The 18983-nt window shown below is 42.0% G+C and overlaps 1 long non-coding RNA gene across 1 annotated transcript in view; it reads left to right on the forward strand.

Moving 5' to 3' along the window:
• The first annotated feature begins 740 nt into the window (after positions 1–740).
• The window catches only part of LOC146208698 (uncharacterized), a 30004-nt gene continuing 11761 nt past the window's right edge, over positions 741–18983 (forward strand). The window contains exon 1 of the long non-coding RNA XR_014703397.1: positions 741–854. This is a non-coding gene — a long non-coding RNA (uncharacterized LOC146208698). The remainder of the gene's footprint in view (positions 855–18983) is intronic.

Consider the following 18983-nt stretch of genomic DNA (forward strand, 5'->3'; position numbering starts at 1 on the left):
CAAAGGACAGTAAGATTCGAATATAAAGTTTAAAGTTGAAATATAAGAAACGGATAAAAAGTAGTTGAAGATACAGACAGCATTGAACAGAAGAAAAAGCAAAAAGTTAAGTAAATACAATACTAAGGCTAGAAAGTGGGAGTTAATAATAATAATAATAATAATAATAATAATAATAATAATAATAATAATAATAATAATAATAATAATAATAATAATAATAATAATAATAATAATAATAATAATAATAATAATAATAATAATAATAATAATAATGATAATAATAATAATAGGTTTATTTCTTCCTCCAAAAGTGCAGGGACAATGGAGCTGCAGAAAACGCTTAAAAAAAAAAACAGCTCGACAAAGCCACAGTGCTCATTTGGAAAGCAGCAAACAACGACTCATTCATTCAGGCGTAGTCTTATACTAAGAAAAACCTAAAAAGAAAAGATACGAAGAAAAATGAAATAAAAACGAACAGCACATAACTGAGTACATTACGATGCCATTCACATAGAACTAAATAGAAACAGCTGATAACTAAGTACAATGCAATATAACTCGCTGCGAACGGCACACAAGCCGGAACAAAAAGAGAAGTTTGCAACAAATGTATGATACTTTCATGCAACAAATGTATAACACCGAACCAAAGTGTAACTCGGCATGAAAAAAAAAATGGGCTGTACCTTCTACATAAATGCTACGCAGCATCCGATGGGTGTAATAAATTAGCGGAAGATTAAAGAAGAATGAGCATTCAGAAGGGAAGCAAGTATATGTTGCAAGCTTTCTTGCCCACAGTTAGGTGTACAGTCGGCACTGTCCAGTTATCGAGCTGTCTGGGGGTGGTATGTTGTTTTTTCTTTCAAACTTGCCAGGCTTCGAATATTCTTTATGTTAATTTTAATTTCTTTAAAATGAGTGCTTAAGCGATACTGATATAACCCAAACATCCTTATCGCATTAGCTTCTAGAAAGAGACCTTTGCTGAGTGCCCTATAAGTAATATTAAATTCATAGCGAAGAACCCTTTTTTGTAATGCGTGAATTTTAAGGAGACAGGAATATGTTGCAGATTTATACAATGGGCTAGTAATTCAGGTGAAAATGAACGCGTGCGTTATAAAGAACTAGATTAGGTGACATGGGAGTAATTTCTCCTGTTCCCACCTATCATGCCAATTACTCTAGCCAATGGTATGACATTATTTACTTGATCTCCCAATGACATAGCTAAAGAAACGTTCACCCCGAGGCACCAGAAATAATCAACTATGTTTATCGGTCAAAGGTTAAATGTAATAGAATAGTCAGTAAAAACTGTTTTTTTTTTTTTTTCGGGAGAAACACACTGCTTTTGTTTTCTTTTCATTCACACACATTTTAAATTGAGACAATTTTTCCATCATTGCCATTGTTGTATTAACACTTTCACTAAAACCTGAATATTGTTTCCAGTAAAAAAAAAAAATACTCGTGTCAGTTGCAAATATATTAAAATTGGCATCTCTATAATATTGATGAGATCAATAATATATACATATTAAAAAGAAATGGCACCAGTTTGCTACATTAGGAGACACCGGAAAAATTTGGTTTTACTTCTGAGAGTACATTATTTATAATGACTGCTTGCTTTATTTTAGTGAGGTAAGATTATATTAGATTTGCAGGTTGGTCTCGGATCCCGTAGCACCAAAACTTCGTTACGATCAACTCAAGATTTACCATGTCGACTGCCCTTAAAAAATCTACAAATATTCCTATTACGAAAGTTATGTTTTCAAACTGTCACAAAATATATTATTTTTGCTCTAAATGTCCTAGATGAGTATATATATATTTGCGGAAACCGAAGTCAGTACCTTAACTTTATTTTGAATAGTCGACGTAACTGTTTGATAAATTTAATTAACAAAAAAAAGAAAGCAACGGTGGTGACATCAGGTGATGTTTTGCTACATGACAGCCTGAGTGTATAACGGCGGAGCAAGAGTATTATAATTAGGACTAATCATGAGTCAGAATGTTTGAAAGGAGATATCAAGAAGTCACCTCATTTTGGAAGTGATCGCTGGGTTTAAAATTTTTCTACCAAACGCTTTATAACCAAATCAAATAAAGGATACATTCATGTATACACATGTTCATTAAGAAGTCGCTATGGAGCTGAAACGCGGAGACTAACCAAATGGGTACTACTTAAGTTGAGGACAACCCGGAGGGCTATGGAACGAAAAATGGTCGGGCTAACATTAAGAGATAGGAAGCGTGCAGATTGGGTCAGAGAAATAAAGTCACTGACACTCTAATGTAAATCAGGAAGAAGAAATGGGCGTGGGCAGGATATGTAGTGCGAAGAGAGGATAACGATGGTCGCTTAGGGTAACAAACTGGATTCCAAGGGAAGGAAAGCGTAGCAGGAGGCGGCAGAAAGTTAGGCGGGCGGATGAGGTTAAGAAGTTCGCAAGGGTCAAGTGGATGCAGCTAGCACAGAACCTGGTTAATTGCAGAAATATGGGAAAGGCCTTCGCCCTGCAGTGGGTATAGTCAGGCTGATGATGATGATGAATTTATTCGAATATTAATGTTGTCCGCTGTAACTAAGTATTTTTTTTCTACAAGCAATTTTGAAATTTCTATTGCTTCATATGTAAAAAGCTGAACAAGGCCAGCAGAGTGCCAAGCACGTAGCTCCACCGCTGCGTGAGTAATTATTTTTCGGATTTGTAAACAGTTTGAACATCCTACTCATCATGGCATACAATAATTAAAACATTACATAAATTTGAGTGCTTTAATGGCCTCTCATTATTGGGTCTTATATATAGATATGCAGAAAAACATTTGACCTCGGTTTAGCAAATAAAGAAATTTGAAAAGTCGATAATTTGAAGACGCTGTTGCTATAAGCAACATTTCTGGAAAAAGTCAAAGTTTGGCGGAACGGGCGTGTCCTTTCAGCTAAGAAAATGAGGCCAGAGAGATGGGCTTTTCGCAGCGGTGGTTCAGTATGTAATAGGAGATATCCTATTATCCAAAGAGGAAAGTAGAGCAGGTTATAGCACAAATATAGGACCATTTCACCTGCTCCCGTTTGTGAGAGCGTCGGTTGCTCGTCTCACCAGTGGTGTGAACTGTTCAGTAAAATTGTTAACAGAGCACGTTCGAAAAAAGTTGATGCCAGTTGGTCGTCTTCAAAACGCACTTTTTGTCACTAGTGCCTGCCGAGAATAAACCGCTGATCTGGGGCCCTCGTGTAGATACTGGGTTGTTTCCAAAAATGCTTTACCTCAGAGGAGTCCGTAAGTGGGGCTTGAAAATTTGTATGGGAGCGGCTGAGTGGCGAGCAGACAAAGCCGAGGGGACCTAGTGATACATTGTATCTAATTAAGAGTCATGCCACATGCCTGCTACCACGTGGCAGAGGAATGGCGACACTTTTTTTCACACAATGCCGGTGCCAGATGTCGTGGAGATAGAGGCTTTAGCCCTCTCTTGCTGCATGAAAGCGAATTTTTAAATCTCCATTCAAGAGACCGCTGCAAGAGGAGTCCTTGTTGCATTTTACACGCCAAAAATATCTGCGATGAACGCTGAAGTCATTCTCATTGCGTGAAGGGAACCCTTCCTTTACCTTTGTACCTGGCCAGGACATTTTGTGGGGTACAATAGCTGCGTCAAGTTGATCAGTGATTAGTAATGTGCATAAAAAATGACAATGCACATTACAGAGGAGGCTCTAAGGCATCGCACAGATAACTAAGAAACATTATTGATGTCATAATTCTAGAGATGCCTACATGATAGATGGCTATTGAAATCAGGTATCAATACGCATTTTTTATTTAGACTTTAGCAAAGAAGCTCTTTTTCATTTAAGTGCCAATTAGTAAAAGCTGACATTTCCTAGCATTTGATGATCTTCGCGGAATTCGAAACATGCGAAGACGTCATTAGAAACTTCTAGGGAATTGAAAATATTCAGATAACTCATGCGATTTTTATGGTACACTTTGTAATCGGAGCTGGTCAAATATATTTTACGATGTTTTCACTTGACGAAAAATTGGAACATAGGGAAAATGCTGATTTCTATAGCATCATTATGCGTTTATGCTAGAACATTCACACACAGGAAAACGTCAGTCACAGTTTTAAACCAAATACATTATACATATAGTGCCTAACCTGTCTCATTAATGACGCGACTCAAGAGGACGTGGTGTCTTTTACAGAAACCAAAAATGGGAAACCTAAAACGATGGCCACCTGCCAAATGCCGAGCAGTAGTAGCCTGGAGCTTGGCGCGCAAGGTGGCAAGCGGAAGTAATCCATTGGTTTTAAACATGTGCACGGAAGATGGCCAAAATAATTGCTTCGCACGAAATGTGAGATTAGTGAGGCCCAGTACGGGTTAAGGGGGGGATCTAGTTTAGGGAAAAGGTGTATAGGAAGAAATCCGAGCATTCTTATCACGTCTTAAACCATATGTCACTGATATTTAGCGACTGCGCGGTGCATTCGAAAGCGTAGAGGCTGGAAAATAATGCCGGTACAGGATGTGACTAGACATCAAGTACCTTGCGCTTGTGTTAAAATCAGTAGATGGCGCGGATATCTTATTGTTAGATATTGAATGTCTCTTTGTCTATGCAGCAAACACTACTCTAAACATACAGAAATTCAGCTGCGTGATCATCAATGACACCTTTCAAGACGACAATAGAATTGCTGAGATTTTCGAGGCCCAAACATGTTATAGAATCGTTTAGCTGCATAGCAATTCGACTCACCTTTCGTAAATGTACGGCTCGGTTATAGTTTGCTTTGGGAATAAACGGAGCTGATAGTGTTTTTCTATCCGTCAGCCCGCAGGTCGACCTTCTTATTCAAGGAATATTGGTGTTGGATAGGCGGCGCATTGAGTATATTTCCAAGGGGTTGTACACGTTAGGGGATTGTGCGTACCATATAAATACTCAGGCTTCTCGGTGAAGCCACGTCAGAACGGCAACACTAGCCGCAAATATGAGAGCAAAACTAGAAATGTAAGAAGAGAAGCCTACGAAGCAGCGCAGTTCCTTAATGACGGATGATTGAGAAAGGCAGACTCAGCAAGACGTTTGTCGGCATCAAGAGGCATCCGATTTTAACACGAGGGTTCAGGTTTTCTTCTCACTGGAATAAACGTGACACTGTTGTATTTGAGCAGCGCCTGCACGCTGATGTTCACATGTCAAGACGTATTTTAGGAGCGGAGAGTTTCAAAATTTTGAAGCGAATTCCCTATGTGGTCATGGTAACACAGCCATCTTTTCAGCTTCAAGCAATGCGTGCTCGTATTCATTATAACCACGAAAACAGCACGGGCCATACGCCGGCTAATAGGCAAGGCAAGGACTACAAAAAGATCACTAGGCTTCCCAAAAGCGGTTTTCAAGTTTCCGAAAATATAATTTAAAAGTCAGCTTTCTCCTAATTATGATTTCACTTCCAACCACAACAACACGAAATCTAAAAACCAAGACTTTTTTGCTGTCACTATAAAGCGATAATGGTATACTCTCAGATGCATCAGAAACGCCATTGAGTCCGTATCTCTATTCAAAACAACCAATGAGCCAACAAATATAACTAAGTGGATACTCCATGATGTGCAGCTCTCCACACAAATCTCCCTGAAATCTCTCGCTTATGCTTGTTCCATAACCTTGGTAGGAGAAACCCTCTAAAATATCAAATTTGTAATTTTGGTACAGAAACATCGAAACATCAGTGTCCTCTTCTTTCAAGCGCCACCTAAGAACATCAGAAACACCAGGTGATAATATCATCACATTCATCTGTGTGGTTACAGAGAAAAGGTACCTACACATCTCACATTTTGGGATTAGCCCAAAGGAAAGGAAAACAATCTAAACTCCAAGTATCTCACGTTGTACGCAAGGGCATCTTTTATGAGCACGTGAAATATGATGCAGATATCTGCACCAGTTTCTAAAATATTACAGTAAAAGTAAAGTATACTGCGTATGCCATCACAATCGACTCTCCGCCAAGCATTCTGCTTCATATTAATCATTCCCTGCAATATGTCCTGTCCACATGTTCGCATGACGATGTTTACTGCACTGTTCTTTCCTCCCCTAAATAGAATGGGTTTCCATAGGACATTGCTGCGCACTTATGGGCAATTAAATGCTCCTAATGTTATAGGTTCTAGTCTTAAAACTTTATATTTTGTATATGCAATAATGCATGTCTGTAACAAAGTCTTTCTGTGCTACCGCTGATATCGGGTACTTAGTATAGTGATATATCTTATCGATATAATGCGTAATTTATGTATGTGTGCATATTTTCAGCCGAAACTGGGAATAATATGGCACGGGAGCTGATTTCAAATAAATATACCTATACAGAGATGTTAATTTCACTCCCGAACAAAGCACGTCAAATGCATTACACAATTAATCTACAGAACCGATTGCTTCAAATATTCCTTTTAGTTCAGTCAATAGACGAGTGGAACAAGCTGCAAAACGATATTGTCATTATTACAGAACTTACAGCGTTTTAAAATGCTTTGAAAAAGTGCTCGTTAACTGTATGATGATTTCCTGGTGCGCTGTCTAAATTATTCGGTTAACGAAGAGTAGTTATCCCATGTACTTATTGCATTAGAATTTGCTTCTTGTTCTATGATAATTAAGGCTGTGCGGGTTTCTTGTGAAGTGGTGTGTTTTGTGCATGCGAGTACCAATGAACTGCACAGTTTGATCGTTTCTTTTTCTTGATGTCTGTAATATGGTTATTGTACATATCCTGCAACTCCTGTCTTGGCTCAACCTGACAGTATGAATAAATAAGTAAATAAGTGAATAAAATATGCACACATATATATATATATATATATATATATATATATATATATATATATATATATATATATATATATTGCCGCGAAACCTTCAAAACAGTATTTGTTGTTTTTTAACAGCCACCGGCATACAGGCTTATCACTCTGATTCTGGACCGCGTATCAGTTCCGTAATCTTTGTTTGTTAATGCTCGATGTCGCGAGTCACACCTTTATCAGTTTTGTTGTAGCGCAAGATGCACCGAGATCTGTCTCGAAGGTTCCGGCCACTTGGGTGTCTTTCCACGATGTTCCAGCCCGTGCTGGTAGCTGTTTGCGACGTTATCTATATTGTTCTGTGCAGCCTTTAAATTGAGCGTTTCCGAATGTGGCGAGCATTCTTTGTTCGACGATCGACGAGCACGTTTGTTTCTATCGCCGCCGCCGAGTTGCTTAGTTCTTTTGCGGGTGCAAGTCAGCCAAAATAAACAGTTTCTTTAGTGCAATCATCGACCCTTCAATTGCGTCGTCGACCTCGTCACCACTACGTGACAATATATATATATATATATATATATTGTGAGCCTTCTGTGGACCTTCTTTCATTTGTACATGCCATGATCTTCTTCTTTCATTTGTACATACCATCATCATCGTCCCGCGGTGCCGGCTCCGGCGCGCGCCTGGGTTCGTGATCGGATTAAAACGCTAGACAAGGCTTCACTGTCCTTGCCGTCACGACCTCGCCGTCTCGACCTAGCCTTGTTTTACAATATATATATAAACTGCAGAAAAGAGAAGAGCGAGCAGATTGACAAAGAAGGCTATAGTGATCATGCCAACTGATGTGAAGACTTTCAGATGAGAAGAGGTGTTCACTTTGAGCAAAGCCCAGAATATTGCTATGTAACTGGTAGCATGTTAGTATTAAAATACCAGAAGGTAGAAAACGGTTTGGTAGGCACTGCAGCTATAAAGTGGAGTGCAGAAAACCTGGTAGAAATTTTCAGGTAACAAATACAATACATCTTACTTGGTTGCACAAAAACGATGCCGGCATTCTGTCTCACGATCAATGGAATCAATAAATTTGCATCATCTAATTTAGCAGGCGAAGTCTAACGCAGGGTAAGTGATAGGTATGTACTATCGGGGACATAAGTGCCCAGGACGCGGCTTCGCCGGCCGGAGCGCGAAAAACTGCATCGTTGCGCCAGCTAGTGGCAGTTCACCTGGTTCGAGATCAAGGAGGAACGCATGAGCGCCCTAGCTAGCACGTAAGCATGTACTGACGGTGCCTTCACGTGAGTTGCTCTTCACGAAGGAGGCTGCCGCCAGATGCCGCAATATGGGTATCGCTGTGTTCGTGTGCTACACGTGCTGCTGGTCAGAATGACAAGACACTTGTCATGTCGTTCGTCAAAAGAACGCAATAATTTCTTGAACAAACCTGCATTGAATGCCTTGCTGTTTTTATTCTTATTATTTCTAACGGCGGCTCTCTTCGCAGACAACCGAAAATTAGTTTTGTGGAATTGGAAAGTGGTACACGCCCCCTTTGAAACCCTTATCGGTATTTGATAGCGCATGATTTAAACCCACGAAATGTGCCGGTCAAGAGACATTGGTAGCGAAAGCTTTTGTAAGTCAGTCACTGCGTCTCAGAGATGGCCCCTCCTATTCCAATTCAAGAGAGGAAATTAATTGTGCGCTACTTTGTTGAAGGTGTGCCTCAAAGAGAAATCGCTCGGCTCACTGGCCATTCGAAGTGGGCAGTGACTCGTATTATAAAGGCGTTCCGTGATGAGCAGGGGCGACTTACCGACTTCCCCGTTCTGGACGGCCAAGGGCAACTGACGACGAGACAGATCTTCTCATAGTAGGTGCCGCAGTCGCCGATCCGTTTATGAGCGCCAAAAGCATCAAGAAGGAGCTATCCTTGGATGTCTCTTGCAAGACCATCAAAAGGAGACTGCATGAGTGCGGGCTAAAAAACCATGTCGCTGTCCAGAAGCCCGTTCTCAGGGAAGCACAGCGACAGGCAAGGCTTCACTTCGCGCGTACACATGAGCAGTGGAGTTCTGCCGACTGGTCCGAGGTCATCTTCACCGATGAGTCTACCTTTTCGACAAGGTGGGACCAGAAGCGGCGCGTTTGGCGCCCCATGAATTGCAGGTATGATTTACAGTCCTTTGCATTACTGTCAAATAGAACGGAAAAAAATTATCTGCCATTCATGGTACCGGAAGCATTGTGGAGCTTTCTCAGTTCCTTTAATTTTTGTGAAGCTTTATTCTATTCATTCCCTACAGAAACTTGCTTTAAATTCATTCGTACGCAAATTGGCACCGTACCTGTTACTGCATAACTATGCTGCTCTATAAGCACAAAAAGACGAACAATCATATTTACGCCTTCAGATCAATGAAAATATTAGCTATTAGAACCCACCAAAAGAAAAACTCGAACTTTGCCCAGTTTTCCCACTGTCGTCTTTCAAATAGGGGGTTACGCGCAAAAATACATGGACAAAAGAAGTAACTCCTTTGAGGCGCACTAACCCACTTTTTGCAGGATGAATGTCCACCAACTAGTACACATTACTGCTCTCATTGCACCGTTCTCTTCTCCTTCGTGCAGGTACTTGCCAGAGTACACTCAAAGTGTCCTCTCCAGTGGGCGCTGTGCTGTTGCTGTTTGGGGAGCCATAAGCAAGGAAGGAGTGGGGCCACTTGTAAGAATAAGTAGTCACTTCGACGCGGACGCCTACTGCGAGATCATAAAAACCACACTTGTGCCGTATGTTCTTGACGGTCCGTTTCCGGATGGGCGCTACCTGCTGCAGCAAGATCGCAGCCCAGTGCACACTGCCCGAAAAGTGAGCGCAACGCTTGAAAGACACAGCATACCCGTGCTGGAGTGGCCACCCAATGGCGCCGACATGAACCCAATTGAAAACGTTTGGGGCATCCTCAAAAGGAACTTGCTGTCAAAAAAACCTCGGTGGCGCCACAGCAGACGGATTGTGGAATGCAATACAGCACGAGTGCGAAACGCTGCGTGAGCATCCCGAATGCATAATCCGCCTTTACGAGTCAATGCCTCGCAGACTGCAACAAGTCATTGCTGCGGAGGGAAAATTTTCCAGGTATTAAACCAAAGCCACGGTACTTTCTATAGCTATGCTGAGCATGCCAAGACGTTTTTGTTATTAGGCGAATAAAAAGTTTTATCGCCCCTGACTGAATTTTTTCCTCATATCTAAGGCATGAATTAGATATGTTTTTCTCAGTTGCAAGTAAACGTGATGGTAACATCATAGTCACCAACGAACACATAGAATTTTCAAGATATTGGCTTCCAAACTCGCTGCTTGTTAAAATTGAAAACAAAGCATCAGACAAAAAATCACCTAATTGAAGCTCAGTACTTTCTACACAACGTTGCGCCCAGTTAACGACAATCATTGAGAATCTGCGTGTGTTTTTTACTCACGTAATATAGAGACGACGTTCGCATGAAGCTTTAACTTCCCAGAACCGGGAAGAAAACCACTGTTGCAAACAATAAGAATAAAAACAGCCTGCCTATCAATGCACGTTTCTTCAAGAGCATGCGTCCAAATGGCAAAAGACATATGACTAGTGCCTTGTCATTCTAGCGCAGCAGAACGTGTAGCACACGATCACAGCGATGCACATATTGCGGCATCTGGCGGAAGGCTCCTGGCTGAAGAACAACTTGCGTGAAGGCATCGTCAGTACATGCTTACGTGGTAGCTAGGGCGCGCATGCGCTCCTCCTTGATTTCGAACCAAGTGAACTGCCACTAGATGGGGCAACGATGCAGTTTTTCGCTCTCTGGCCGGTGGAGCCGTGTCCTGGGCACTTCTGTCCCCGATAGTACAAAGGACGCATTGTCGTGGCTTCAAAGCTTCGTGGCATTCATAAATACAGTCACGCCATTGGAGTCACAGTATTCTCCTTGTTGAGAACGAGAAGTAATGCATTTGCCCCAATTCTGCGTCAAATATTGTCCGGAAAATTTGAATAATAAAAAGTTACCTTTGCATATATGATAGTTTTTTATGACACATTGCTTAGTTTTGCGCCGTCATAGCGTATTCCAGCTACATCGGTTGACAGGTATTATTTGAGAGACGAAAGTCCTACTCTCCAAATTTAAGTTGGGGAGAAAAGAATGGCTGTCTTGGAAATCAAACTAGCGCACTTCAAAACAAAGACACAGGGAGAGAACGACAACACAGCGCTGACTTCAACTGGTTTTTATTAGAGAGTGACACAATATATATATGTACGAAAAGTGGGCGTGAAAGGATTGATAACTGCTGAGTTTGCACGTGGCGTAAAACACCGAACGCAAAGTTAAAAGACGCACGATAACAATATAGGTCAAAGCAAGGCAGAACGGCAGGGCTATAAAAAATAAAGAAGCGAAAAACGGGGAGGCATGTAGGTAAAAACAGTAAAGAAGGCACGATCCGAAGATACATAAACTAAAATCGAAAAAAGGCCAAAAGGGGCATTAAGAGCGATAAAAGCCAATAGGGGCATTAAGAGCGATAAAAAACACAAAAGGGGCATCAAGAGCGATAAAAGAGTCAAAAGGACAATTAAGAGCATTACAAGACAAAAAGGGCATTAAAAACAGAATACCTAAAACAACCAAGGCCAGGCCGCTAGAGGCTGAGGAGTGTACCCGGAATCTAAACATTAAAACTACTGTGCGTCTGATTCAGATATTCTAACTCGCGTTTAGTCAGGGCTATTGAGGGTGTGCGAACACAATTTTGACCTAAGTTTAGAATGTGAGCGGCTTCTATGATTTCGCGTGTATACTGATGTGCATTTCTCGCAATGACAGTGCAATTATGAAGGGATGGCTCACAGGGCTGAGAAGGACACTTTAGGCAGTGAACACCAAGGTTTCTTTTCGTAGTATTGTAAACACTGTTTGAGTGTTCCATTAGTCGTTCGTTTAGGCAACGCCCGGTTTGCCCCACGTAGGCCTTGCCACAGCTCAGGGCAATCTTATAGACGACACCAACTTGGCAGGGAACGAAAGGTGCCTGGTGCCTAACAGGGCAGGCTGGCTTTCGCACAGCCGGGGCATTGACTCTGCGGCAAAGCTTGGAAAGCTTATCAGGCGCCGAGAACACAACACGGACGCCTGCCTTTTGCCCAATCCGTTTGAGCCTGTGGGAGATTGTATGAAGGTAAGGCACCACAGCAACCTTGTGTTGATGCTCAGGAGCAGCTCTCACTTGACCCCTTTTAAGCTTCTGCAGGAGGGAGCCTGCTACTGAGGTCAGCAAATGCTCAGGGTAGCCAGCATTGATCAGCCGCTGAGTTTGCTCATCGATGCTCCGGCCCATAGAGTGTACACAGGACTTCATTAAGGCATTTGTGAAACAAAGGTTCACAATGCCCCTCTTAACAATCTTAGAATGGGCTGAACTGTAGGGCAAGAAGGACTTGCCCCCTCTCGGCTGGTACCACCAGCACAGGTGGTCATCTGCCCTGGATAGCCTTAAATCAAGAAAGCGTAAAGCTCCCTTATCCGGTACCTCATATGTCAAAACAAGGGGAGAGAGGCACTGTTCAAAGCAAGAAAGCACTTCTGAAACTGAGCTCTGAAAAGTACATTCGTTACTAGCCAAAAGGATTAAGTAGTCATCGACAAATCTGAAAATCTTCACAGCAGCTGACGAAGATAGCTGCTGCTCTAATAGTCGGTCATGATGGGCGAGATATATATCACTTAATATTGGAGCAATGCAGGAGCCAATGCAAACTCCGCTTTTTTGAATAAAAATGCTTTCATCCCATGAAACGAAAGTTGAGCTAAGGTAAACTGTCAAAAGTTCCAAGAAGCCGCTCACCGAGATGCCACAAGAATTCTGGAAGGTAACGGATCCGAACGCGTCGATACAACTTTCAACACACAAAGGAAGCTTGTCGTGTGGAAGTGAATAGTAAAGATCCTTAATATCGACTGAAAAAGGCATTAAAACATCAGTGGTGTCTTTTAAGAAATGAAACACCTGTCTCGAATCTTTAATGCCCCTTTTGGCCTTTTTTCGATTTTATTTTATGTATCTTCGGATCGTGCCTTCTTTACTGTTTTTACCTACATGCCTCCCCGTTTTTCGCTTCTTTATTTTTTATAGCCCTGCCGTTCTGCCTTGCTTTGACCTATATTGTTATCGTGCGTCTTTTAACTTTGCGTTCGGTGTTTTACGCCACGTGCAAACTCAGCAGTTATCAATCCTTTCACGCCCACTTTTCGTACATATATATATTGTGTCACTCTCTAATAAAAACCAGTTGAAGTCAGCGCTGTGTTGTCGTTCTCTCCCTGTGTCTTTGGTTTGAAGTGCGCTAGTTTGATTTCCAAGATGAATTACCAACTAGCCCGTTCTTCCACCCTTGCAAGAATGGCTGCACAAGGATCTAAGACAACAAATGGACTGATGGCTCCCACATCCACTTTCTGTGTGGTCATGTATGGTTCGAAACTCGCCAAAGACAATGATGAGAAAAAAAAAACATTTCCCCTCACGGTTCCTATATTTCTTAGTAATGTACGCTTGAGCATTTCAAACATACTAGCCTGTAAAGGTGGTTCGTGTTATCACCGCTCATACATGAATAAACAATGAATTATGCATGCCCCAAGTTTCGATACCCGTTCTGGCGTCCTATCACTACTGTAAGCAATCTGGAGAAGGAAGGTTTTTCTACGTGTCCCTACAAACCGAGAATGTCCACGCTTACCTGCTGCTTGACTATTTGAGATGAAGAACAGGAGATCGAATCAAAAGCTCATACATCACAGCAATGCTGTGTAGGTGGCGTAATACAATCATGAGGGTCCTGTGAGTAATCATCATAGCGAGAGCTGACATTTCTATTACATGTGATAACATTTCAGCTGACATACTGACCTAGGCAAGACATGAGGGACTCATGAATTAACAATAGTTTGGAAGGTGTTTACCAGAGAACCGTATCACTGCGCCTGCTGGAGAAGTGCTAGCTTCCCACTATGTTTAAAATAACGTGGTAGATATCTCTCCTAGCCAGAATGTATACTCGCCGGAAATTGTTGACCTTGATAAATTATTTTTGGATCAAAATTATCTTTCTCAGAAAAGAAAGTATTTTGTATTTAGAATTCCGAGAAAGCTGCAACATAAAAACAAATGACATTGAACAATAATTGCGCATTATATTTTCGATGCCTATACCTTTTTATTGCTTTTTTTTACTACAAGGCCATGAATAAGTTTCAAAAGAGGATTATTATCGCAATCACAGCCCTCTTTAAAAGCTTTCAGCATTGGTGTAGTTGGTGCAGGAGGCAGAAGAAATGAAACTCGTTTGGATATTCCTTTTCTCTGCTCTGGGGTGTTTAAAAGTAGCTGAGTGAGTACCAGTTTTTCAAAATGTGCTCATGAAGTCTTATATTTTTGCCACAAATGACCGTAAACCATCCATACTTAGCGGTGAACCAGCCAGCATAAGTAATGTTTTCTCAGTACGACGCGTTATTCATCTGGGTCGTTATTAATCAATGAAATGCAGCTGCCATGCAATCTATAAGTTTAGCGATTCTAGCACCCAAAACGTTACTTCAGTTTTTAATGTTTGCGTTCGCGGCCATCATTTGTCCACAGGTAGTGTTGCCTCCTGTTCCCTTCTTAACGCCTCCTGGATTTTAAGTGTAAGCATTGGACGTTTTCTCCTGAAGAAAAAGAATACAGGAGTGGGCTGAAATCTGTGTAAGAGCGGAAATAGCCAACGCCGAATTAGAGTAGTGTTCTCACTAGGTGCATCGTCAATTTTATCTCTTCTATCAGTATCTCTATCTTTACTACCATCATTGTCAACTAATGAACCGTGATTTTTATTGCTGTATCCTTATTATTGTCCCTGACTCGAACGTCGTCGTCATTGATACTATTATCCGCATGCTAGACAATAAAAATTACGATCGGTGTCTCATGATGCTTAATCACCTAAATGATCGATGTCTTTATTCTTAGAGCGCGGAATTTGGGGGTGCGAGTAGTGTATGCTGCACTACAATGACAGCATATTTGGCTACTGCATCTCGATTATTGTGCGTGCGTCCTGGAGCTTTGAGATTTGCTTTTGGGGGGAATTACTGGTTGATAATGTGCTTGCATGGAACACCTACTTGATCTAGTGCATTAGCTCTTGCAGTTTCTTTTCCTCGGAAGTATCCCAATGTAATAAAAAAAAAGCTCAGCACAAAGCAAGGTTTGTGCGCTTGACTGGGCATCGGAGGGAATAGGAGTTCCATTCCTAGTAATACATATTTCAATATAACTCGCTTCTTGGAAATATTTCCGCGCCATATTCCATGAGCCTAAAAATGCTTACGTCCTAGAAGGCATCGGCTTGTGTTGACGTCGACGTCATGACGGAAACGTCAAGTGCATGACTATTACGGCTGATAGATGGATTGTGAAAAGGTTGCGTACTAGATCGTGCCTAGTTGTCTTATTGACGAAACTACATGCCATGACCGAAAACGCACGCGGTACTCAGTCGGTGCCCTCCATTTAGGTGAAAAGAAGAGCGGAATTAAGTCCTCTAGGGCTTTTGAAAGCCTATGTATAGGCTTCTCCCCAAGGCCATGGATGAACGTTGCTAAGAGCATGGATCTATATTTATACCTTGTTGTCTTTCATCTAATAAGCCAGCTCCGCACAGTATGTTAATGACAATCTGTTAGAGGAAATAGCACAGTTTAGGGAAATGCTGATTTTGCCAGTCGCAAAGGGATTGAGCAAAGTACACACAGTGTCCGCGTCTCCGCGTATTTTTGGAACGTTGCCTCAATTACGTTCATTTGCAAATTTCGCGTTATTCGGCGTTATTCCAGCACTTAGCGTCTTATGTGTTTCCTAGATGGTGGAACCTACACACGCTACGAATGTTGTTTAACATCGCGCGGTTGTATCCACGCTGTGAAGCAAACTTTGTCTTCATCGTAATGGGCAGGCACAAGAGCACTCTGCTATTGCCGTCGCCGATCAAGCTTCATGAAAAACTAACATACTCTCGTGCAATGAAGTAACCATCGTCGTCTTCATGAAGATGCAACTGCAAAATACTTGCTTGCTGTGCAGTGAACATCGTTGTCTTTATAGCATAGTTTCCATTGCTCCGTTACTTCACTCAAATAACCAAATTCATCATACACATACACGAAATCTCTCAAGACAAAGACCAAAGTTGTGCCAGGCAGGCCTCCAAGGCTATTGATCAGTGAGAAGTGACACTAGCCAATTGCCGAGAAGCTAACCAAGCGCGAAATCGAGCCAAGATAGCAGTGGCAGCCACGACTGTAGTTACGGCCGGTACCTAACACTAGTGAAACATGGTTCAATATAGTGGAACCTCAACATTTTGAAGCGAAAAGCTTCACTACGAGGGTCGGAGACGAGCTTCGCGTGAGCCGGTGCACAGATTGTACCAGTTCTGCGCATGCGCGAAACCGTGTGACGCATGCCGCGACCGAGTGACGTCACTGCCAAGGCCAGCTTCGCAGCCCTCTTGCCAAGCTCTGCCGGCGTTGCCTAGCAACGCTTAAGAAATGTGCGACTCCTCCTAATTAAAAAAAAATTGTCTTCATCCGGGAATCGCACTTCCATCCCATGTAACTCCAGCCGAGCGTTCTACTGCTGTGCCACTTTTTTTTTCTTTATTGCACGGAAAAAATTCCGTAAAAAAAAAGGAAAAACTCTACATACCTAAACTTGTCCATGTCTAATATTAACCGGGCTTTTTAACACGAGCCTATCCCTAGCCTGACAATGCACCGTCGTAAAAACATCAGTATTCTGGGAGGCAAGCACATGCATCTAGATACGGCATCCAGTTTGCAGGTTCTTCCCGTGCAGCATATACACTCCTCACCAAAGCAAACTGCTCCCGAAACACTGATTTGGACGCTCTTGGTGGCTCTGCATGCCTGTCCATCATGCGGCTTTTCCAAAGACTGAACAGTCCCATCAACACAAATAGATCGTAAGGCACGACAGAGTTTTTGTCAGGAGGCAAAAATCCAATTTCAGTGCAATTTCAGTGTCCTTTTTAAGAGTTCTTTGTAATATGTCCCAAAAGAACATAGCATCACGGCACAGAATAAATCAATGATCAATTGTCTCAGGCACGTTATAGAGACGACAGTTCACCGTCCAGGGCATAAACATCTCCTTATTGTGAAGAAATGTCTTGACAGGCAACATCGCTGTGTGTAATTTGAAAAATAACGTTTTTGCAGCTGCCTGAATGAGCATTTTCCTAACACGCTTTAGAGCAGTTTTGTTCAAAAACCCCAGATAAGGCTGCCGATACAACGGTGTAGGGAACAAAGACTCAGTGAGAGTCTGGGTCATCTGCTTTCTCCAGAGGCTATACAGGTAATCTACAAAGAAACGAAGAGTGAGAAAATTGAAAGTGTCAGCAATCTTCTAAGGGATCCCCATCAAGGCCCCTCACGAGCCTGCCCAGTCGGTACGAATAAGTAAGGTAAATGAGGACTAAGAAGCCTAATGAGCACAGCTACAAGAAATGGATAGTTTGCCGATTTAAAAAACAATAAACGGGAAACAAGTTTATGCACAAACCAGTGAATAAGACCCACTCCACTAAACTCTAAGGGAAAGAACAAGTTGTCACGCCGCATGGTCTCCCATTGAGAGCGCCACAATATTCTTGCAAATATTCTGTGTATAACTTGTAACTTCCTCCTCGCGCAATGCAGGACTTGAAGGAATACGCAAGCTTTGCAAACAAAAATATGTTACAGACCTGTGCCTTAGAAAAGACAGAGTTCCTTACCCATCCAAGCCTGTGTTTGTCGCCGCATAGGTACGATTTGTGAATCGCAGTAGGCTGCGCTGTTGCGAACTTGGGGCAGCGGAACCTCCAGGTACTGAAGAGGACTACAATCCCAGCATATGCCTCCAAGCTGGCTTGGTCTAGTGCCCCAATGGCCCAACGAAAAGCCTTTGGATTTATCGAAATTAAGAACCGCACCTGATACATCAAAGAACTATGCAGTCAAGTGTAAGCAAACAACAATGGAGACAGTGGACATCCTTGACGAACAGATGATTCCAGACGTATTGGTTTTGTTACCTCCGGATTAACAATTGGACTTGTATGTGAGTTCATATAGCACAACGTTATGCCTTTCAGCAAAACGTCACTAATGTTTGCATGTGCCAGACCGCGAACAAGAAAGCGTGCCGATCTTTATCAAACGCCTTCGCCAGGCCAATTTGAATCACAGATACTTGGCCCATCTCACTTGATACTGTCTCGATTACTGAATGTGCAATATGGATGTGTGTTTGAATACTGCGCCCTCTGATACCACATACCTAATGCGAACGTATTAAGTTCATAATAACCAGCTGCAGACGACCACAGAGAACCTTGGCAAAAAATTTGTAATCAACATTACAGAGGGAAATTGGACAATATCCCTGAGCAGTTTTCAACCGAATAGTATGTTTGCTTTTGGGAATTAATTTTGTGTGGCCTGACTAAAAAGGGAGAGGCAGGAAGTCCATATTATAGGACGCTTGGAAAACATTCATCAAAACATGCGTTAGGCAAGGTGTTTTATATAACTCAGTAGTAATACCATCTGGGACAGGAGAATTTTGGCTCTGAAGGTCTGAAATGGCTGATTTAAATTCGTCCAAAGTGATGGGTCTCTCTACTACAGCACACTTCTCATTGTCTAGTAGAGAAAAGTTGTCAAGTAAGGAATCAAAATTACAACTCTGATTTGGATCTCCACAACTGCCTAACAGCTTTCGATAATAGTCATATAAAGCAGCAAGTATACTAGGAGCATCACTGTATGTGCTATCACCATACTGAATTGGCACGCTCCGGGTCGTGAAATGTTTATTTTCTTTTACCGGTCAACAAAATATATAGAGGCATGGAAATCACTAGCCCACCTTCGACTTAAACGATGTATTAAAACGTTTTCGTTTTGATCAATGCGTAAATCACATCCATCCAATGAGGCTGCTCAGGCT

The sequence above is a fragment of the Amblyomma maculatum genome, chromosome 1 (assembly GCF_055883805.1).
Source record: "Amblyomma maculatum isolate TAMU_Amacu chromosome 1, ASM5588380v1, whole genome shotgun sequence".
In the NCBI taxonomy this organism is placed as follows: Eukaryota; Metazoa; Arthropoda; class Arachnida; order Ixodida; family Ixodidae; genus Amblyomma; species Amblyomma maculatum.